This window comes from Eptesicus fuscus, chromosome 21 (assembly GCF_027574615.1).
Source record: "Eptesicus fuscus isolate TK198812 chromosome 21, DD_ASM_mEF_20220401, whole genome shotgun sequence".
NCBI lineage: Eukaryota > Metazoa > Chordata > Mammalia > Chiroptera > Vespertilionidae > Eptesicus > Eptesicus fuscus.
In genome coordinates this window covers 5,199,696-5,223,458 of record NC_072493.1, presented here as the reverse complement: position 1 = coordinate 5,223,458, position 23,763 = coordinate 5,199,696, and positions in this window count along the sequence as shown.

Sequence of the window (23,763 nt, the reverse complement as noted above, 5' to 3'; positions counted from 1 at the left end):
TCAGGATGATTCATTTTGATCAAACTTTTTTTAAAAAACATCAGTGGGTAACGATCAAGGCCTGATTCTCTGATCGCTGGCAATATGGTGTGCGGTTCTGGGCATGTCTTTAAAAGACATAAAGGCGCTGCGGGGAAGTGAGGAGGAGGACGTCGGAAATGATCAAGGCGTGGGGGCCGGAACGCCGTCCAGGGACAGATCAAAATGGGCCCCTTTGTTCCGGAAACATAAAGGCGGAGAGGAAAAGCTGATCAAAAGTCTAGGAAATCCTGGTGGGGATGCCAGGGCGGAGGAGATTTCCCCTGGCCCCGGCCCCTAACGCCCGCTCCACAGGCAGGATCCTGGCCTCAACCCGCGGCGCTGTGGCTAGGATGTTCAGATGGTCTGCACGTGGAGAACCATTGTCGAATGAGCCCTTTTCAAGCTGCCGCTCCATGGACGTCTGGAATCGGCGGAGGACGCGGCTGAAGAAGAGCTTGTGCGGAGGGCAGTCCATGGGGAAGGGCGGGCTCGTCAGCAGGGCCGATGCAGGGCCGGCACGGGAGACACCGGAGGTCCCGTGGCCTTCGGGTCGTGAGTGAGCAACTACGTCCAGGCGTTTACAAGCAGGAGCACTTCGGGAGCTGCCCCTGCCGACTGTCCCTGCTGAACTGGAGGTGGGGTTCTTCGGAGCTCCGCCTGCAGCTCCCGGGGTGCTGGCACCTGCCCCTCCTCTGAATGGACTGCTGGGTAGTCGGCACGGGGTGTGGACTCCGGACAGAGTTTAAGTACCGGTTTCACGACTCAGTTAGTTAGGGGTCATTTCATTGCAAAATGATAAATAATTCAAATTGGCTTCAGGACTGAAAGAATTCTGGATCAAGTTCATGCAATTGTAAAGACTAGGCAGGGCTCAAACAATGTCATCAAATAAAAATTCTTACTCTTTCTCTCCCTCCTTCCTTCCCCCTCCCCCCCTCCCTCCCTCCCTCCTCCCTCCTTCCCTCCTCCCTCCCTCCTTCTCTCCCTCCCCCTCCTTCCCTCTCTCCTTCCCTCCCTCCTCCCTCCCTCCTCCCTCCCTCCCCCTCCTTCCTCAAAAACAGGTGCGCACCCACCTGTCCATCACACAAGCAGAGCACAGGAAAGCTTTCTCCAGACCCATCACTTAGCATCTCTGCTCTGAGAACCTGTACCACTTTCTGGTCACCCTCAGATCCTGCCCTTGCCCTCATGGCTTTGCGGCGGGGGGGGCGGGAAGGGTCCCAAGAAGCACAGATGCCGATGGAATAGAAAAGCATTTTCTCGTTGCCGCCCCGAGTAGGAGAGCTCATTGCCACGCATTTTGAAAGTTGGGAAAGGGTTCTGGAAACCCTCCAGGTGACAACGTCTGTGGAGACCCCAAGGCCCCGACGCCACCTTCTCACCCGCTGTCCTGCCCGCAGCCGGGAAGCAGCTGGGACGCCCCGCTCTCCCCAGCTCTGCCCGTTGCCCTGAGGGCCGGGGTTGCCCTCCGGTTTCACAGCTGGGCACTCACTGCTGAGAGGTTAGACACTTCCTCAGGGCCTCCCACGTGCCGGGGGGAGGGAAGGGGGGGGGCAGGTTGTCCCTGCAGTTTCCCTCTCCTCAGCCTGAGGCGTCAGAGCTCCTCCAAGACCACAAGCAATTACAGAGCTGCCTCTGCTGGGTGGGGGGCAGCAACCTGCTCTGCAGGCGAAGGAGGGGGTCTGCATCATAAGGTCTCCCCCCGCCCCCCGGGGCTCTGTTCACCTGTCCCTGGGTCCTCAGAACGCCAGCCCGCACACTCTCCCTGGGCCGGCGGGAGCTTCGGAAACCCCAGCCACCCTCGCACCATGACCGGCCGGACAGAAATGTGTGGCTTTCGCCTCGCAGCGTGCATCTTCCCTTTCCTGGTGACGTCGCCTCAATGTCCTTTTGTGGGAACAGCCCCGCTCTCCACGCTCAGCCCGTTGGCTTATGCGCCGTCTCACCTTCCCGTTTCAAATGGGACCATGACTCAGTCCCGACCCCTCAGAACCTTTCACCCCGGGGCCCGGGGTGTCAGCGCGGGAACGGAGAGGGGACTGGCGTTGGCTAACTCGGATCCCGAAGGCTCCGTGGGAACCTCGGTAAAGGGACGGGCAGAAGGCTGGCTGCTTCGCCAGGAGGACATAAGCCTGGTGTTGCCGGGCCGCCTGGTGAACAGGTGTGCCTGAGAGTGAAGAGGGCAGAGATGGGGGCGGGCGGGGGAGGTTTATCCACCTCACCTGGCGTCAGGATGTGCTCCTGCCCGAAGGAGCATCCTCTGCCTCTTGAGGCCACCAGTCTCCTCTGGCTTCTTCCCCGGTTTGAAGGTCTTCCGCCTCAAACCCCTCCCTTTCCCTGGAGCCTGTCGCCACGTTCCTCTCTCCCTGCTCATGTGACCTCTGCGCCTTGAATTCCTTGTAAGAACACGTCCAAGCTGAAACCGGTTTGGCTCAGTGGATAGAGCGTCGGCCTGTGGACTGAAAGGTCCCAGGTGCGATTCCGGTCAAGGGCATGTACCTTGGTTGCGAGGCACATCCCCAGTGGGGGGTGTGCAGGAGGCAGCTGGTCGATGTTTCTCTCTCATCGATGTTTCTAGCTCTCTATCCCTCTCCCTTCCTCTCTGTAAGAAATCAATAAAATATATTTTTTTAAAAAAAAGAACACGTCCGAATCCAGCACGGACTTCAAGGCCCAGCTCAAGTCCCATGACGCTCTCCCAAGCCCCTCACCCCACGGGTCTCACCCACGAGGTGTGTCTCCCACTGAGCTGCCCCGTCCAGGCCTCGGTGATCCGTGGAGACAGGCGGAGGCGGGCAGACTTGGGGTGTCTTTGGGGAATAGGGCGAACGGGACTGACCAATGGTTTGGATGGTGTGCTATACGGACTGACCGATGGTTTGGATGGCGTGCTGTATGGACTGACTGATGGTTTGGATGGTGTGCTGTATGGACTGACCGATGGTTTGGATGGTGTGCTGTATGGACTGACCGATGGTTTGGATGGTGTGCTGTATGGACTGACCGATGGTTTGGATGGTGTGCTGTATGGACTGACCGATGGTTTGGATGGTGTGCTGTACGGACTGACCGATGGTTTGGATGGTGTGCTGTATGGACTGACCGATGGTTTGGATGGTGTGCTGTACGGACTGACCGATGGTTTGGATGGCGTGCTGTACGGACTGACCGATGGTTTGGATGGTGTGCTGTACGGACTGAGCGATGGTTTGGATGGCGTGCTGTACGGACTGACCGATGGTTTGGATGGCGTGCTGTACGGACTGACCGATGGTTTGGATGGTGTGCTGTACGGAACTGACGGATGGTTTGGATGGTGTGCTGTACGGACTGAGCGATGGTTTGGATGGCGTGCTGTATGGACTGACCGATGGTTTGGATGGCGTGCTGTATGGACTGACCGATGGTTTGGATGGCGTGCTGTATGGACTGACCGATGGTTTGGATGGCGTGCTGTACGGACTGACCGATGGTTTGGATGGCGTGCTGTATGGACTGACTGATGGTTTGGATGGTGTGCTGTATGGACTGACCGATGGTTTGGATGGCGTGCTGTATGGACTGAGCGATGGTTTGGATGGCGTGCTGTATGGACTGAGCGATGGTTTGGATGGTGTGCTGTACGGACTGACCGATGGTTTGGATGGTGTGCTGTATGGACTGACCGATGGTTTGGATGGTGTGCTGTATGGACTGACCGATGGTTTGGATGGCGTGCTGTATGGACTGACCGATGGTTTGGATGGTGTGCTGTATGGACTGACCGATGGTTTGGATGGCGTGCTGTATGGACTGACCGATGGTTTGGATGGTGTGCTGTATGGACTGACCGATGGTTTGGATGGTGTGCTGTATGGACTGACCGATGGTTTGGATGGCGTGCTGTATGGACTGACCGATGGTTTGGATGGTGTGCTGTATGGACTGACCGATGGTTTGGATGGTGTGCTGTACGGACTGACCGATGGTTTGGATGGTGTGCTGTATGGACTGACCGATGGTTTGGATGGTGTGCTGTACGGACTGACCGATGGTTTGGATGGCGTGCTGTACGGACTGACCGATGGTTTGGATGGTGTGCTGTACGGACTGAGCGATGGTTTGGATGGCGTGCTGTACGGACTGACCGATGGTTTGGATGGCGTGCTGTACGGACTGACCGATGGTTTGGATGGTGTGCTGTACGGAACTGACGGATGGTTTGGATGGTGTGCTGTACGGACTGAGCGATGGTTTGGATGGCGTGCTGTATGGACTGACCGATGGTTTGGATGGCGTGCTGTATGGACTGACCGATGGTTTGGATGGCGTGCTGTATGGACTGACCGATGGTTTGGATGGCGTGCTGTACGGACTGACCGATGGTTTAGATGGCGTGCTGTATGGACTGACGGATGGTTTGGATGGTGTGCTGTATGGACTGACCGATGGTTTGGATGGCGTGCTGTATGGACTGACCGATGGTTTGGATGGCGTGCTGTATGGACTGACCGATGGTTTGGATGGTGTGCTGTACGGACTGAGCGATGGTTTGGATGGTGTGCTGTATGGACTGACCGATGGTTTGGATGGTGTGCTGTATGGACTGACCGATGGTTTGGATGGCGTGCTGTATGGACTGACCGATGGTTTGGATGGTGTGCTGTATGGACTGACCGATGGTTTGGATGGTGTGCTGTATGGACTGACCGATGGTTTGGATGGTGTGCTGTATGGACTGACCGATTCGGGTTTGGATGGCGTGCTGTATGGACTGAGCGATGGTTTGGATGGCGTGCTGTATGGACTGACCGATGGTTTGGATGGTGTGCTGTATGGACTGACCGATGGTTTGGATGGTGTGCTGTATGGACTGACCGATGGTTTGGATGGTGTGCTGTACGGGACTGACGGATGGTTTGGATGGCGTGCTGTACGGACTGACCGATGGTTTGGATGGTGTGCTGTATGGACTGAGCGATGGTTTGGATGGCGTGCTGTACGGAACTGACGGATGGTTTGGATGGTGTGCTGTATGGACTGACCGATGGTTTGGATGGCGTGCTGTATGGACTGACCGATGGTTTGGATGGCGTGCTGTACGGAACTGACGGATGGTTTGGATGGCGTGCTGTATGGACTGACCGATGGTTTGGATGGCGTGCTGTACGGACTGACCGATGGTTTGGATGGCGTGCTGTACGGACTGACCGATGGTTTGGATGGCGTGCTGTACGGAACTGACGGATGGTTTGGATGGCGTGCTGTACGGACTGACCGATGGTTTGGATGGCGTGCTGTACGGACTGACCGATGGTTTGGATGGCGTGCTGTACGGAACTGACGGATGGTTTGGATGGCGTGCTGTATGGACTGACCGATGGTTTGGATGGCGTGCTGTACGGACTGACCGATGGTTTGGATGGCGTGCTGTACGGACTGACCGATGGTTTGGATGGCGTGCTGTATGGACTGACCGATGGTTTGGATGGCGTGCTGTATGGACTGACCGATGGTTTGGATGGCGTGCTGTACGGACTGACCGATGGTTTGGATGGTGTGCTGTACGGACTGACGGATGGTTTGGATGTCGTGCTGTACGGACTGACCGATGGTTTGGATGGCGTGCTGTAAGGACTGACCGATGGTTTGGATGGCGTGCTGTAAGGACTGACCGATGGTTTGGATGGCGTGCTGTATGGACTGACCGATGGTTTGGATGGCGTGCTGTATGGACTGACCGATGGTTTGGATGGTGTGCTGTATGGACTGACCGATGGGTTTGGATGGCGTGCTGTATGGACTGACCGATGGTTTGGATGGCGTGCTGTACGGACTGACGATGGTTTGGATGGCGTGCTGTATGGACTGACCGATGGTTTGGATGGCGTGCTGTATGGACTGACCGATGGTTTGGATGGCGTGCTGTACGGACTGACGGATGGTTTGGATGGCGTGCTGTATGGACTGACCGATGGTTTGGATGGCGTGCTGTACGGACTGACCGATGGTTTGGATGGCGTGCTGTATGGACTGACCGATGGTTTGGATGGCGTGCTGTACGGAACTGACGGATGGTTTGGATGGCGTGCTGTATGGACTGACCGATGGTTTGGATGGCGTGCTGTACGGAACTGACGGATGGTTTGGATGGCGTGCTGTATGGACTGACTGATGGTTTGGATGGTGTGCTGTACGGGACTGACGGATGGTTTGGATGGCGTGCTGTATGGACTGACCGATGGTTTGGATGGTGTGCTGTATGGACTGACCGATGGTTTGGATGGCGTGCTGTATGGACTGACCGATGGTTTGGATGGTGTGCTGTATGGGACTGACCGATGGTTTGGATGGCGTGCTGTACAACATGGCACTGGTTTCCCTTTTACCGCCGGCTCCCTCTACGTTTCTCTTTGGAAGTTACTGCACAATCAGGTCACAGTGCCTGTTACGGACACTCTGATCCCTTCTCATTCGCCCATGTCAGTTTCACACATTGGTCTCTTTTCCTCTTTTAACATCGTTATTGTTGAAAGTACTGTAGGTCCTCCTTTCCCCCATTAACCTCTTCCTGCCGCTCCCATCCCCCTCCTTCCCTTGGTCTGTGTCCACGGGTGATGCCTAGATGCATACAAGTTCATCTCTTCCCGCCCCCCACCCCCACCCCCACCTTCCCTCTGAGGCACAGGAGGAAGACAGTGTGTTCATGCTTCTGTGTCTCTGGGTCTGTTTCTGTTCATCAGTTTATTTGGTTCCTTGGATTCCACCTATGAGTGGGATCATGTGATACTTGTCTTTCTCTGACTGGCTTATTTCACTCAGCATACTGCTCTCCAGGTCCCTCCATGCTGCTGCAAATGGTAAGAATTCTTAATTTTTTTACAACTGCATGGTATTCCATAGTGTAGCTGTACCACAGCTTTTCTATCCACTCCTCTGCTGATGGGCCCTTAGGCTGTTTCCCATCTTAGCTGCACAAAGTGTTTCCTTATACATACAATGTCTACCGTAGGACGGCAGCCTCGGACATAGCGATGCTGCAACTTTCCCCTCCAGAATACTGATGAAAACACAAGGATAGTTTGCTGCAAGTGAAGACGGAATGAGTGAAGGTCCTTTATGTGCTTAGGAAAGTGTCCAGCGCACAGTAGGTGGCCTAGAAATGCTGGCTGTCTGTGCTCACGGGTCAGCTTCCTGGCCCCAGAGGACTCCATCCCGTCATACTGATGTGACTGAGCCACAGGACAAGACTTCTAGAAAGAACTTGTCCTGAGGCCCCAGAGCAAGGCCGTGTTAGATCTTCTAGATTTCCTTCGGAACGGGAACGCAGGATGTAACGGAAGCCAAGACCTCGAGAGCCCATCACCACCAGCCAGGTTTGCCCAAAGGAGGCCTCCGGGGAGGGTGTGGGTAGGAGACCACAGGACGGGACGTCGGGGGGTTAGCTGGGAGGTGTGGGGGTGGCAGGGGCCCGTCGCGTGTGAGACAGTAGCTTTATCTCGATCTCGGACAGACTGCCAGCCGGCTGCCGCCCCAGGAAATGTTATTAGGAGCTGCAGCACCAGTGGGTCCAGATGCATTTTTAATATCTCCTAAATGCTTCCTTGGGCTTTGCGGGAGATGAGCTCCATCACTCTCCCCTGCTCCTTAATTAAGCTAATGACTTCATTTCTTCCTCCTTCCGATCGGCTCACGGGCAGCCTTTCCCGCCTGGCCTCCCGCCGCAGCCTGCGGTTTGGATCTGCTTCCTAGCTTTGGAGCTCACATTGTTCCCGCGTGTTGGCATGTTTACTGGCTGAGACGGGTCTGTGCAGGGGGCTCTGGGCTGGGGGCACCCCAGCTAGCACAGTCCCACCCACTCCTACGAGGAACGAAGCCCCTACACGGCGCACCACCTTCAGTTCACCAAGCACTTGCTCCGCATTGTCATCTGGCGGATCCTCCAGAGAAAACACCGAGGCAGGCGCTGTTCCCCGAGGCACGCACAGCCCCGAGTGCGCAGCTGGCGGGTCAGACAGCAGCCAGGCGGGGCGCTGAGGTCCCTATGGCTGGCCAGTGCTCTCTGCCTTTCCTCCTCCCCCATTCTGCTAGCCCACACCCCCCGCTGAGCCCGCCAGGATTTCCTGGGCTCCTTGGGGCACAGTCCTGCCGCTTCAGATGGACAGGGGCCTCACGGGGGTCAGAGGACAGTCTTGCCCTGAGCAGGCTGGTCACCATCACTCCCTTTGTTCTCTCTCTCTCTTTTAAATCCTCACCCCATTTCCCATTGACTTTTAGGGACAGTGGAAGGGAGAGGGAGAGACAGAGAGAAATATTGATGTGTTGCCTCCTGCATGAGCCCCAACCAGGGCCCAGGCTAGGGCGGGGGAGGGGGAGACTGCAACGAAGGCATGAGCCCTTGACCAGAATTGAACCCGGGACCCTTCAGTCCGCAGGCCGGCGCTCTATCCACTGAGCCACACCAGCCAGGGCTCTCCATTTGTTCTCTTGTCTCCATGGAGCAGCTCAACTTGAGAGAAATCCGAAGATGACAGCGCCACCATGGTGGACCAAGTACAGGAAGTGCAGGGCACACCTGGTTCTCAAGAATGACGTGGTGGAAATCATCTTCAGACTCCCCGAGCCAGAAGCTCCTTTGGGGCTAACGTAACCCCCTCCCCGCCCCAGAGAGAGTCAGCCCCTCGCCATCAAGAGCCCCGGAAGCAAGCACTCGTGCACTCTCCCGAGGGCGGGTGATGGTGTCCCCCGTTTCAGAGCCCGGGAGACAGCCGACAGCGCCCTGAGGGACGACAGGAAACCTCTCCGGTCACTTGAACACATGCCGGGAGCTTGGCTGATTTCATCCGCTCACCGGCTGCCCCAGGAAACCCAGGCTCTGACGGGACACGTGACTTGTCCAAGATCACCCTTCTAGAGAGAGATGGTTCTCCGGAAAGGAACCCCTCTCAAAGAGGAAGCAACTCCTTCCATTGGGAGACGGCTCGAAAAGGGGGCGGCAGGTGGAAGAATTAGAACGGTCTCAGCCCGGCCAGCCTGGCTCAGGGGTTGAGCATCGACCTATGAACCAGGAGGTCAGGGTTTGATTCCCGGTCAGGGCACATGCCTGAGTTTCCGTCTCGATTCCCAGTGTGGGGTGTGCAGGAGGCGGCCCATCACGGATTCTCTCTCATCATTACTGTTTCTATCTCTCTCTCCCTCTCCCTTCCTCTCTGAAATCAATAAAAAATGTTAAAAAAGAGAGAGAGAGTGAGAGAGAGAGAGAGAGAGAGAGAGAGAGAGAATGATCTTGGATCCCTTATATTCTACCCTCCCCCTTACCATCAGGACTGCCAACGGGACCATGTCGCCTTAGGGGAGGGACAGACACTGCTTGCTTGGGGTCCTTGTCTACGCGTCATCAGGATGGATTCCTTTACTGCCGAGGTGACTGCTAAGTTGCCCGGGGACACGCCAAGGACTTCCTGTCTAAGATCTAAGATCCAGGAGTGGGAGGGCACGGCTACTCGTTGAGCGGGTGAAGGTGTGGGGTGTGACAGCTCGCACCTGGGGGTCCACGGTGGACTCCTCCCTATCCCTTTCCCCCCATGACCACAGCCGGAGCCTCTGACTCCCTGGCTGTTGGGCTCAGGGGGAACCCAGCATGAGGAGACCCGCCCGACCTCCCTGCGCAATTGGGGGGGGGGGGTTTGAAGAGACTTGGCGGGCCACGCATGAGTCAGGAGAAGAAAGGAGCTCAGAATCCCGTGCGGAAAACCTGAGCAGCAGAACACAGGAAGGAAGTGGCCCAGGGTCTGAAGCAGTCAGGCCGTTGCTCAGAATGCCCAGAGAGTGGGGGTGGTGCACCGAGCAGGAGGAGCCGTGGCCGTGGCCGTGGCTGTGGCCGTGGCTGTGGCCATGGCAGGGAGTTGGCTGTGGAATCATGGGAGACACTTCCTTCTGGCCGACCTGCACGTCCACCGCGTTAGGCTGCAGGGACGCCGCGAGGGCTCTTTCCCGATGACTCGGTCTGATTGCTGCCCTCTTCACCCGCCTCCGCGACGGCACCATGGGCCCAGAGAAGGCAAGTGGCCGCTCGGAACCACAGAGCGTGTCCCTGGCGGGGCCGGACGGGGGGCGGAGCAACCACCGGCCCTTCCTCTCGTGTCCTGGCCAAGGAGCAAAGCCGCCAGAGCAGCTGCGGGCTCTCTGGCGCCCAGAGATGGGCAGAGGGCAGCCGTGCCCCCCCTCCCCGCCCTCCCCCCCAGCGCCCAGGTGAGCTGTGGCCTGCAGATCTGCTGTGCTCAGAAGAAGCAGCCAGCAGGCTAAGATTAGCTCACTTTTATTGCCCTGGCTGGGCGTCCTCCTCCTCCCCTGCGGCTGGGCCATAAACCTTGGATCTGCTGATCCGGGAGCTGTGGACTCCCACGGACTCCTTCTCCTCGGGCCAGGCTGAGAAAGGGGAGGCCAGAGCCAGAAACTGGGCCCTTCCCTGCAGCCACCTCCAAGGCAACCAGCTTCGGGGTGGAGGGGGCACTGTCCCCCGGGACCCTCTCCGAGGCCTCCATTGTGCCTCCCAAACCTGTGCGTGGACACCCACCTCATGATCCGCCACACAGTACCTATAGGATGTACTTTATGTTTTCCTTCGCATTAATATGCCATTTTTAAATGTTAAATTTGCCCGGCCGGCGTGGCTCAGTGGTTGAGCGACGACCTATGAACCAGAAGGTCAGGATTCAATTCCCGCTCAGGGCATATGCCTGGGTTGCGGTCTTGATCGCCAGTAGGGGGCGTGCAGGAGGCAGCTGATCAATGATTCTCTCTCATCATGGATGTTTCTCTCTCCCCCTCTCCCTTTCTCTCTGACATCAATGAAAATATATTTTTTAAATACTTATTTTTTAAAAAAATATATCTTTATTGATTTCAGAGAGGAAGGGTGAAGGGAGAGAGAGAAACATCCATGATGAGAGAGAATCATTGATCGGCTGCCTCCTGCACGCCCCCTACTGGCGATCAAGCCTGCAACCCAGGCATGTGTCCTTGACTGGAATCGAACCTGGGACCCTTCAGTCCGCAGGCCAACGCTCTATCCACTGAGCCAAACCAGCTAGGGCAATAAAAATATTTTTTAAAAAGTTAGATTTATTGGGAGGTCACAAAGGTTAAACACATTATATAAATTTGAGGCGCACAATTCTATGCGACGTCATCTGTGTATTGTATTGTGTTCTCACGACCCTGTTCACCTCTCCGTCCCCCCCGCTTCCCGGCCAGTAACCACCCTCTTGTTGTCTGTCTATGGGTTCCTTTTTGTTTGTTTGTTTCTTTGTTCATTTATTGTTTTCTATCCCACATCCGAGTGAGGTCATGTGGTTCTCACCCTTTTCCGCCTGACATTTCGCTCAGCACAATACTCTCAAGATCCATCCATGTCGTCATACATGGCAACATTGTATCCTCTTCATGGCTGAGTCGGATTCCGCTGTGTTTATGTCCCATATCTTCTTTATCTGATCACCCGTCAGAGGACATCTAGGTGTTACGTTCCCATTTTAAAGCTTAAAAACTTACTTTGAAAGGAGGTTTGCAGCACACCCACCACGTGCTTCCGACTCAATGTAAGGAAAACAAAAGCCCTGCCTAAGTTTTAGCCCGGCGTTCCCCCGGGGGCACTCAAGCCCGGGACGGGAACGCACGCTACCCTTTCTCCTTGGCAGCAGGAGAACTGGAAAGGCATCGCAGACCCCATGGCGCCGTGTGCCCCCGGAAACCAGCACCCGTCTCCCCGGAGTTACACGGACCAGCCCTGGGGAGACACTGACCCAAAAGCAAAGGCCGCCTCTCCCAGGGAGCCTCCCGGGATTGTCCATCAAGCTCCTCCCTCCCCGGGCCAGCCCTTAGCTCCTGGAGCCGTCAGCACTTTCTCCCTAACGTTTCATGGGTTTATGGACATTTATTCTCTCTCTCAGGATGTTGAAAATGTCTGGACGACCCCTAATCTCTATTGAAGGGCAGGAGCTTGTATCTGAACATCTACCCAGACAGCTAACAGGCCAAAAAAAAAAAAAATCCCTTGGCCTCTCTCTTGGCTTTGATTTGGTTCAATACCCCCAGAAGAAGCAAGCACGGGAGTTGTGGCAGATGGCCCATGGAGACAGGTGGCCCCGTGGAGACAGGTGGCCCCGTGGAGACAGGTGGCCCCGTGGAGAGGGGTGGCCCCGTGGAGACAGGTGGCCCCGTGGAGAGAGGTGGCCCCGTGGAGACAGGTGGCCCCGTGGAGACAGGTGGCCCCGTGGAGACAGGTGGCCCCGTGGAGACAGGTGGCCCCGTGGAGAGAGGTGGCCCCGTGGAGACAGGTGGCCCTGTGGAGACAGGTGGCCCCGTGGAGAGAGGTGGCCCCGTGGAGACAGGTGGCTCCGTGGAGACAGGTGGCCCTGTGGAGAGAGGTGTGAGAAGAAGGGCCTCCTCGGGCCGTGGATCGGGGATGGACGGGTCACCACGAGAGGAAGTGAGCCCCCCGGCACTGAGAGGATTCAAGCTGAGGCTGGAGACCCCTTGCAGGGGGCAGGGGTGTGGCTGTGGCTGAGATCACTCAGAAGAGCCTTCTAGCCCTCAGAGGATGGGGCTCTGGGCTCCAGGATAGTGGGCCCTCCTGAGGGTGAGAGCCATGTTGGACACATGTGTGCACATATGTGCTGTGCGTGTGCACAGGGCCACTGGTGCCTTCAGGCCTCCGCCCTCCCCCGCTAGCAGGGCTGGGGTAACCCCTCGGTGCCAGGCTCCGGGCTCTCCTGTTCTCCGCCGGCTGCCAGCTTCCTCGCCGAGGCCCGAGGGGTTAATTAAGTTTTATTGAACCAGAGTTTATTGCGCTGGCTCCCGCCTCGCTCCTTAAACACCTCTGCTGCCCGGGCAGCCGGCGTCCTCGGGGACGGGCGGTATTGTCAGCGCTGTTTAGTTTGCCCGTAACCGATATTTTATTTTATTTGTTTTCCGAGATTCTTGAAGGGGAGGATGGAGGAGCCCGTTTCCCCCCCACACACCCCGTCTCCCTCCCCAAGCCCGCTCCTTATCTTCGGTGACTCCATGAAATCAGGGTGTTTAAATGGAGCCCAGATGTTGCCCATTTTTCATGTAAAGGAATGCATATTGATTTCCATAAATTTCCATGAGTGATGGCAGTTTCTGCTTCCACCGTGTGTGTGCATGTGTGTGTGTGTGTGTGTGTGTGTGTGTGTGTGTGTGTGTTACACAGACTTGCCTGGTGGCCCCCAGCTAACACCCGTCTGAAGGTTGGCCTAGGGCAGTGGTCGGCAAACTCATTAGTCAACAGAGCCAAATATCGACAGCACAACGATTGAAATTTCTTTTGAGAGCCAAAATTTTTAAACTTAAACTTCTTCTAACGCCACTTCTTCAAAATAGACTCACCCAGGCCGTGGTATTTTGTGGAAGAGCCACACTCAAGGGGCCAAAGGGCCGCATGTGGCTCGTGAGCCGCGGTTTGCCGACCACGGGTCTAGGGAGTCCTGGGTGTCCATGATGTGCTCCCTTTCTTGCTTTCTTCTGATGTTATCTTGAGGCTCCCCGCCCTGCTTCCGTCCTCCCCGATGGCTTAATGCGATGGGAGGTTTCCTCTAATCGCGGCCGGGTGGGTGGCTCGCCTGAAGATGGATGTGAGAGTTTATGGGACACACCTCCCTAGGACTCAGGAGGACAAGGCGGGTTATTATTCATAACATCTGCCCCTGGTGGCAAAGAGCCTTTCCGCATGCCTTTAATGCGCATTTAATGGCCCGACACGATATAATATCAGGGGGAGACACGCGTGGCCACCGTGGCTGTGCCGGTGCAGCCTCCGGGACCCCAGCCGTGGCTGTAAGCCTGACGCGGACGGTTTACCGCGGCCGTAAAGCCGCACAGAGTGGGGGTATAAGGACACACAGAGAGAAACCGTGTCTGCTGTTGCTTCTTTTACTGGGCTTGATACGCCGTGGCGAGGGGCCGTCTGGCCATTTAAAGGGCCATTGAGCCCAATGGAGAAACGAGGCCGCGGTCCTCGGAGAAGCGTTAAGGTGGGCTATTGTTGGAAAGCAGACCCCTCCCGGCCTGTCCTGGGAGATCGGGGGCAGCCGTCTAGGCCAACACAGGCCCTGGGTGGGGTTCGGCAGACTCGCCCACCCATTTCTCTTCTTCTATTGCTCTTTCTTCATCCACCTGACCATTGTCCCGAACAGCATCTATTCACCGCGAACTCAGCCTCACATGTTGGTTTGAGAAAGATGGACGCGGCACACATGTCTTTAGCTGAGCAGGTGTGACACCTCTATCCGGACGCTCACGGAGGGTCTGTTAGGTGGCGGGGAGTCTGGTGGAGTGGGCGGCTGTGCAGCGGGAAGAAAGAATGCAGACGGGGGCTGGAATCACCAGTTCCTTCCCCACTGCCGGGCCTCGGGCAAGGAGCCAACCTCAGTTTGCTCATCTGTGAAATGGGAATATTGCTTAGGAACGGAGGTTGCTTAATGAAGTAACAGAGTCAACACGCTTCACGAAGGGTGTGGGGTAGGGCCGGTCTCATGTCCCGGTTTTGTGAGGCATTGATAGAATTTTCCAACGAAAGAAGCGCGTTTGGAAATCTTTTAAAGAGCATCGACCCCTGCCGATCAGCACCTGGGCCTGCAGGGGACATGGTCACCGCACTGCGTAACACGGTCCCGGCCCAGCGACCACCGCCCTGCTCCGAGGCCTGTGCCGCCTGGCTGCGTGGCATCTGCGGTACCTCCCCGAGCCTCAGCTGTCCCACGTGGGGGAACCACGGAGTGAATAGGAACACCCCCATTTGCAGAGGGGGGTCCCGGGGCTCAGGAACGGAAGGCACGTGCCCCACACCACGGCTCCTCCCTGGGGCTGTGCCAGCCCCGCTGCTCCCGCCAGGACAGCTGTGGTCCTCGTGGGCTCGGCGGGCGCCACTCCCCTTTGGTGAAAGCTGCAAAGCGGGCTCTGCCTTCCCCCTGTTTGTGGACCCCGGTACCCCCTCATCTTCCGGGCTCGGCCCAAGGAGCCCTGCGGTCCGGACCCATGGTCTCCAGGGTACGCGGGCTGCAGAGGAGGGTGCAGAGAGGGCCTCTCTGGGGCGGGGTGCAGGAGGGCTCTCCTGACGCAGGACCGCACTGATGATGCGGGGGCTGGGACTCCCTGGCCGGATTGGCTGAACACGTGGCTTTCCAGCGGCCCTCATTACAGACCCGCCGCCGTCTCCTTCCTGCCGGGTCTGGAGTAAAGATGTGATCGGGGAGCCTTTAAAGCTGCGTTCGGTACGGTGCGGCCTGCGCCTGGGCTTGCTTATTTTATGTGGTCATCAAAGCTGTGTGGGGAGGAGGGGAGGAGGGAGGCGCCGGCTGGGTGGGGCAGGCGGCCATGCAGGATGCTCGCAACCTGTCTGGGGATCGGAGACACCAACTCGGGCAAGACCCTCGAGGGTCTGTGAGGGGTTCGCTCCCGTGCGGAAGGCTGTGTATCCCGCCCGCCCTCCCGGGAGACTCGGAGACAAGGTCACCCAGAAGGTCAACCATGGCTCTGGAATTTCTTCTTTTCCAAAAATAATAATAATAATAATAATGTCTTACAGTTATTGTACTGTCAACATTTTATGATGAAAATATTCCAACAGACAGTAAAGTTAAGGGACTTTTTACAATGAACCAAGGTACCTGGAGTCGGCCATTAACATTTCCGCATGCTTGCTTTATCGCTCATCTCTCCGCCCATTAATCCATCTTATTTGGAGGATATGTCAAAGTAAATGGAAGGCATCATATATTTTCCCCTAAATTGTTCAGCGTGGATTTCATTAATTAGAATTCAACATTTGTCTACAGTCTCCTTGTTTTCATGTACAATTTACATACAAATGAAATGCACAAATTTGAAGTCCATGGCATGAGGTTTTTAAAATATATACATGTGTGTGTGTATATATATATATATATATATATATATATATACACACACACTTGATTTCAGAGACGAAGGGAGAGGGAGAGAGAGTCAGAAACATCAAGGATGAGAGAGAATCATGGATCGGCTGCCTCTTGCACGCCCCACACTGCGGATCAAGCCCGAAACCCGCATGTGCCCTGACCGGGAATCGAACTGTGACCTCCTGGTTCATAGGTCGATGCTCAACCCCTGAGCCACGCAGGGCGGGCCATCCCATGAGTTTTAACGACTGTGTCCCTACCAAAATATTGCCCTCACCACTAGGAGGTGCCCTCCGGTCTCTTCCCAGTGAATTCTTACTCCCATTCCCACTGTTCTGATCTCCCCACTGCAGGTCGGTCCTGTCTGCTCGGAAATCTCACGGGAACACGTGTACAGTCCCCACGCCTTTCTGTGAGCCTTCGTCCACTCAGAATGAGGTTCTTGAGGCCCAACCATGTTGCTGCGTGCCTTTGTTCCTTTCTATTGCCGGGTAAAATAGCATTGCGGTGTTTAGCCGGCCCCCTGGGGGGCTCCCAGGGGTGACTGCTATGAATAAAGCTGCCATTGACATTCATGTACAAGCCTTTGGGTGGGCACGTACGGCCATCTGCCGTGGGACAACACTGAGAAGCGAGATCGCTGGGTATTGGGCACTATGCTCAGTTATATAAGAAACTGCCAGACTTTGAAATATGGGCTCGATCACTTTACATGCCCAACAGGACGCGAGGGCTCGGGATGCTCCACAGCCTGACCAATATTTAACGTTGTCAGTGTTTTTACGCTTAGCTGTGCTGACAGACAGGAAGTGGCCTCTCCGTACGGCTTTGATTTGCATTTCCCGATGACCAGCGATGTCCATTTTTCATGTGCTTATTGGCTATTGATACATCGTCTCGTGCGCTTTTGTCCCCTTTTAATCAGATGGCTGTCTTTTTTGTTGTCAAACCACAGGGGCTGTTTCTACATCCCGAACACGGTCCTCTCACAGCTATCTGTTTTGACAACCTTTTCCTCTTACCTGCCGCTTGCCCAGTCGCCTTCGAGGGGAGCTGGACTCAGTTTACCTGTGGACGAAAAGAAGTGTTAATTTTGATAAATTCTAAAGATCTTTTTTCTTTCATGAAAAGAGCTTCCTGTGGCCTGTTTATCTGCCCCCACATCTCTAAAATCCTGACGGTCTGTAGCTTTTGCACATAGGTCGAGGACGCACCTTGGATTAGTGTTTGGGTCTGACAGGAGGTAAGAGCTGTGGTTGCTAATAAGAGTATAGCGTTTTCCCAGTACGATGCGTTGGAAACACTGCCATCTCCCCACTGGATCGCCTTGGAGCCTTTGCTGAAAATCACATGTTGCACACGTGTGGGTTCTCTACTCTATGTCACGACCTACAGCCCGTCATTATGGCGATACCCACTGTACCACTGAGGCTCTCCCCGAGTCTCGAAATCAGGAAGTAGGAGTCCCAGCTTCGTTCTTTTGCAAGATGATTTTGGATATTTTAGAACTAGCTCCAGGAACAGCTTAGCATTTTCATGCCGACGTTTAACGTGAGACCGTTTACAAGTAAAGGGGGCTTTGGGGAGCGTCTGGTCCTCTGAGCTCACTGAGCAGAGGGGGGTATTGGCACTTGATTCGTCCGCCAGCCTTGTAGGCGCCGCGAGAGCAGAGACCACCAGTGCTACGACCCCCACCACGTCCCCTGTGCCTTCACATTTCCTGGTGTGTAGTTGGCGCTCAATACATACTTCCTATTAAAATGGGTGGACGAATGAGGCTTAGAGGCGGTAAACTTGTCAGGGGTCCCATGGGGGACACTTAACTGGCTGAGATGGGATTAGAATTTGAGTCTCCTGACTCCACTGGCCGATGGTCACCTACCATATCCAAGTGGAGATGGGACAGTTGACTTTGGGTTTGCTGACCTTGCAGGAGCACCTGGGTCAGGGCTGGCCTTGGACATGAGGTCCATTTGCCCTCCGGGCGGGACCAGGCTGCTGGGCTGCGGGAGCCCCGTGGAATGCGTCCGTCCCGCCTCCCCAGGCTCTCCCAGTGGGTTTACCTGCGTCTGAGCCTTTCCATGCTGTGAGCCCCACACCTGGGCCCGGAACTGACGTCAGCAAAGCTTTGCCAAGTGAGCGCGCACGGGCTCGGGGCGCCTTCGGGGAGGGGTGGGGGTGGGGGTGAGGCGTTTGGGGTGCTCTCCTTCCAAGTGAGAGCCAAGCGGGTAAAACCAGTCAGGACCAGTTCAGAGCTGGGATGGGGCAGGGAGGCCTTCCCGTGCTTGAGGTTGAATGGGAGCGTCTCGCTCCGGGTGGTTACAAACACATCCGCCCGTGGGTCCAGGCAGGTTTGCAGGTGAAGTGGGCCGGGTGGGGACCAGGACCAGCAGCCAGCGTGTGCGCCCACCAGCCTGTGCACCCCCGCTCTCTCTGGATGAACCCCGATTACCAGATCTTGTGACATTGTCAGGACCCGGCCTCTCCCACTCTTCGCTCTCCTCTCCTCCGATGTGGCTCCAATCTCAGACTTACCTGACAGCAACATGGGGCCAGGCCCTCCATCCTTACCTGAAGTTTACCCCGGGGGAGGGATGGGATCAACTCAGCTCTCTCTCTGAGCCACCACTGAGGCCCTGGTTGTCTTTGACTTGGCTTCTCCCCCACAACATGGGGGAGGGGTGCAACTCCAAATCAAAGCCACTTTTTCTAGAGAAGCTAGAAATCTGCGTGTTTCTTTAAAAAAAGGAAACCTATATATTTTTATTGATTTCAGAGAGGAAGGGAGAGGGAGAGAACGATAGAAACATCAATGATGAGAGAGAATCATGGATCGGCTACCTCCTGCATGCCTCCTACTGGGGATGGAGCCTGCAACCCAGGCATGTGCCCTGACTGGGAATCAAACCCATGACCTCCTGTTTCATAGGTCAACGCTCAACCACCGGGCTGAAATCTGGGTGTCAATGCCGGATTCAACGCCGGCCGGGCTGAAATCTGGGTGTCTCTACACATAGGCCATCTATTCCGATGTTCTCCCCAGGAAGCATTGTGCAGCCTAAACAACTTGTATTTAAAGGAGCTTAGGCCGGCGGTCTGCGGCCTTGGAAAAGTTAAAAGGCATCGCTCCGATCTTCTATGGGCCTGTCAGGTCCTGGGAAGCTCGGGAAATCACTGATGGAGAGGCTGGGTCAGGGCATCCAAGGACTATTTTTTGGCAACAGCTGCAAAGACCTGGAGCAGCTGCTAACCGTTCTGTTGGGGGGACGTCTGGGGCGTATCCAGGACAACATCGACCATCCCCGCGGCACTCGTGCGCCTGCGTCTCCTCCGGGTGTTACCTGCACTGCGGGGGCTGGTGCTGTCGATATTGTGGGCGAAGAGAGATGTCTCCCTCTAATGACGCCCTAATCGTTGCTAATTTCCGCGGCACGGATTGTGCGCCATTAGGTGCAATGAGCACATTTGCTTCTAATGCTCCTGCTACAAAGAGTTCCTGGGAAACGGCTCAAAGGCACGTGCACACGCCACCAGGGAGGAGCTGGGGGACACTGGGGACCCGGGAGAGAGCAGGAGGTCTGCAGGTGGTGGAGGACCCCCCGCCCGCCCGGGGCAGGACACACGCCAGCTCGGTCTGAGCCCTGCCCTCCCCCACCCTGTAAGCTCCCACCCACATTAATAATCTTAACTCCCCGACTTGCAGTTAACCCAAAAGCTCTGTAATGATAATGGGATAACGTATGTAATTCCGTGCCAAGAGACGCGAGATCGGCAGGGCTGGAAGCTTTAGTAATCTGTCTGGTTGTTCTGAGGGGGTGGGGGCCACCGGATCCCCGTGTCCCTGCGCAGGGAACCATGAGGGAGCTCTCCAGGTAGGCCAGCCCGGGGGACCTCGAGCTGGGTCACAGCGGCGGGCTTCTCTGAGGGGATGTGAAAGCACGGCCTGCCCTACCCCACCTCCACCCAGGGGAGACCCTTTGGTTGGCCCTGCTCTGCTGGCCCACGTGAGGTCCTTGGCAACATTTGAGATTATGATTATGATCTGCTCTGGGGGGCGTTGATCTGTCCTGGGGGCACTGATCTGTCTTGGGGGGCATTGATCTGTCCTGGGGTCACTGATCTGTCTTGGGGGCCATTGATCTGTCCTGGGGAGGGCATTGATCTGTCCTGGGGGACATGAATCTGTGTTGGGGGCATTGTTCTGTTCTGGGGGGCATGGATCTGTCTTGGGGGGCATTGTTCTGTTCTGGGGGTCATTGATCTGCTCTGGGGGGCGTTGATCTGTCCTGGGGGCACTGATCTGTCTTGGGGGCCATTGATCTGTCCTGGGGGGGCATTGATCTGTTCTGGGGGACATGGATCTGTCTTGGGGGGCATTGTTCTGTTCTGGGAGGCATTGATCTGTCTTGGGAGCCATTGATCTGTCTTGGGGAGCACTGATCTGTCTTGGGGGACATTGATCTGTCCTGGGGCATTGATCTGTCCTGGGGGCATTGATCTGTCCTGGGAGCCATTGATCTGTCTTGGGGGGCATGGATCTGTCCTGGGGGGCATGGATCTGTGTTGGGGGCATTGATCTGTCCTGGGTGCAGAAGTTAGACCCAGCGGAGCCTAGTGTCCCGGCTTCCACGCCTTGTGGATCCGTGGCTCTCTTCCTGGTGGATATGAGACCTTGATCCTCATTCCCAAAGGTTTTTGTAAAACAATCATAACAGACTAATGACCAGCCCCATTCATTGCCATAGCGATGACTGGGTAATTACCGCCAACCCACCAGGAATCTCAATACAGCTTCTTTGCCACTTTTGGCTTCTTACACGAAATTATAATTGTGCGTAGAGAGACCATTAATTAAGGTGCAATCGCACCTGTCCTTGCCGGCGGCGGTTGCTATAGCTACTTCCCTCCGGCCGCCCTCAATCTGGAGCCGGGCTAGGGGATCCTGAAACCCACCCCAAGTTGCAGAGCACTCGGCTGCTCTCGGGGCCGATTCGCAGCAAGGGAGGGGTCAGTGGAGAGACGGTCCAGAAAGGTCAGGTGTGGAGACCCGAAGAGGTGGAGGGCTCGCCACGGAAGCTGGTCCCACCTGCCACCTGATGGAAGTAGAATCAGAAAGACCGAGCCCCGGACCCCATTTCTGCTGCCTTCTCGCTGCCCTTGCTGAGGTCACGGGGCTGTCCCAGCCTCGGTTTTCTCCTCTGTGATTACCGCCCCCCCCCCCCCCACCGCCCTCAGTGAGAAGCCAGGATTCACTACCGTGACCTGTGCCGGATGCCCAGCCCAAGGCACCCGCCCCCCATGTCTGTGCTAATGAGACGAAGCCGGTCACAGGCCCCCTTAGCTGGGAGGAATGAAGGTTTTCATCTTTTATTAAACATGAAAAATGGCCAAAAAGTGCTGCCTCTGAGAGACAAGGTTGGGAGAAGCAAACTGATCTATTTTGCTCATTAAACCATTAAAAACCTCATTTAGGTGTAAATAAGGAAGGCACATTAAATCTTAATGTACAGCGTGTGTGTGGGGTGGTGAGCATGGCTCTTTGCTAGCTTGGCCTTGACCCCGGGATAGTCACTAAAAATAGAACTTCCCCCTGGCCAGTGTGGCTCAATGGTTGAGCACCGACCTATGAACCAAGAAGTCACTGGTTTGATTCCCGGTGAGGGCACATGCCCGGGTTGTGGGCTTGATCTCCAGTAGGGGGCGTGCAGGAGGCAGCTGATTGATGTTTCTATCTCTCCCTTCTCCCTCTCCCTTCTTCTGTCTCTCCAAATCAATAAAACAAAACAAACACAAAATACATAAAAAAATAGAACTCCGACCAAAGATATTTCTAACCCCTTTCAGAATGGGAGATAGTCCCCCCAAAATGAGATATGCAACTCACAGAGGCCACAGTGGAAGGGAGTGTACCCACCCCCAAACACCCCAGGTCTCCCTCCACCCTCCCGGCTGCTCATAATTTAGGTAAGGGCGGCTTCAGGACCCAGCTGATTGGGGACAGCTTAAGCCAGTGGGTCTGTAAGTGGACCCACTGGGCGCGGATGGCCCTGAGCTGTGGTTCAAGCCATTGATCAAATCGGATTGGGCGGCATCCATCTCTCCTCCCAGAATTCCATGAGGACTTCATGGGATCCTGTGTATGAAGCAGCAGTGCGGGGCCTGAAATATTATAGGTGCTCAAAAACACTTTAGAAACCTTTTCTGGAAAGAAAAAAAAAGAATAGAGTAAAAATCCTTGAGAAAAACATACACTAACATTTTAACGGTGGTATTCTCTAGGTGGGTTTGATTTCCTATTATTTACTCATCTATATTTTCCAATTTTCCACGATACATTTATATGACTTGTGAGTTTAAAAAGCGCTCGAATGACTTTTGTTTTCTTTTTTTTTTAAATATATTTCTTTATTGATTTCAGAGAGGAAGGAAGAGGAAGAGAGAGATAGAAACATCAATGATGAGAGAGAATCATGGATCGGCTGCTTCCTGCACGCTCTCCACCAGGGATGGAGCCCCCAACCCAGGCATGTGCCCTTGGCCGGAATCGAACCTGGGACCCTTCAGTCCGCAGGCCGACGCTCTATCCACTGAGCCACACTGGCTAGGGCTGACCTTTGTTTTCTGCCAGCTCGCCGCCCTAAGTGCCAGACCACAGATACCTAACCCCGAGGGGGTCACCTTGACAGCGTAGACACTTTTGTATCTTTACTTTCCTAAAACCCGGCATGTTTTATCTTTTCCGGAGATGAAGGAGGAGCGAGTCCATTTTAAAAATAAAAACATGGTTATTTACAAGTGGGGAAAGCAAGGCTCGGGGGGGGGGGGGGTGGCATGAGCTGTCCAGCTGGTGAGTGAGGAATCCGTCCGCCCGGCCGTGTTTTGTCCCCTCAGCGCGGTTTTACATCCCACGGGACCCTCTTGAGGAACTTCTGCTTGAGAAAGGAGTTGTTCCTGTTTTTAGGGAGATGTGGCTCCTGAGGGACAGCAGCAATGGCAGAGGAGAGCGAATAGCCAGTGTGTCTTGGGGTGTGGCCGTGGGAGGTGAGGGTGGGAGTCGACCAGGGCTGGGTCTGCTCTGTGTTCATCCCCTCAGGCCCACGTGGGAGCAGTGCCTGCTAAGGTGTTTCTATCTCATAATCGGTCATCGGTCACCATGAATGACTGCATTTTATCAGGGCTGGGGTGAAGGCTGTAAGTCAAGAATGACCAATCTCCCCTTTCACAGATGGAAAAACTGAGGCCCAGAGTCCAAAAGGGCACTTGAAAAAAAAAATCTCAGGTTTAACTGCTCCTCAGCCCCAATTCTAGTGAACGGGCAGTGTCCTTCTTCACCTATGTCCTCATTAAGCCACCTCAAGTCTTTCCCCTCAGAACAGGCTGGGTCTAAGAAAGACTCAACCTTCCATTTGTCACAGTTTACAAAACACACGGTCACGATCTCACAAGAGGCACGCTCATTCCTCCTGCACCACAAGGGCCTTCGTGGTCTGATACGGCATCAGTGAATCCTGGGAGCTGGTGAGATCCTAAACCCTCTTCGGACGAGGAGCCTGCCTCACCTCCTCTTACAGCCTGCACAGCAGAGATTCCAAACCAGTATGATAGTTGGGCTGCATCAGAGTTACTTGGGAGCCTCTCAAGAATGCCTATCCTTGGGCTGCACTCACCAAAACTCAGATTTAGTAGATCTGAGGTGAGCGTTTCTAGAAAAATCCCCATGGGATTGTGAGGATTAGCCAAAGTTTTGCAACAGCTCACACCGTGGTGATATATCCCACAAGGCCTCGGTAACGACCTGCTGAAT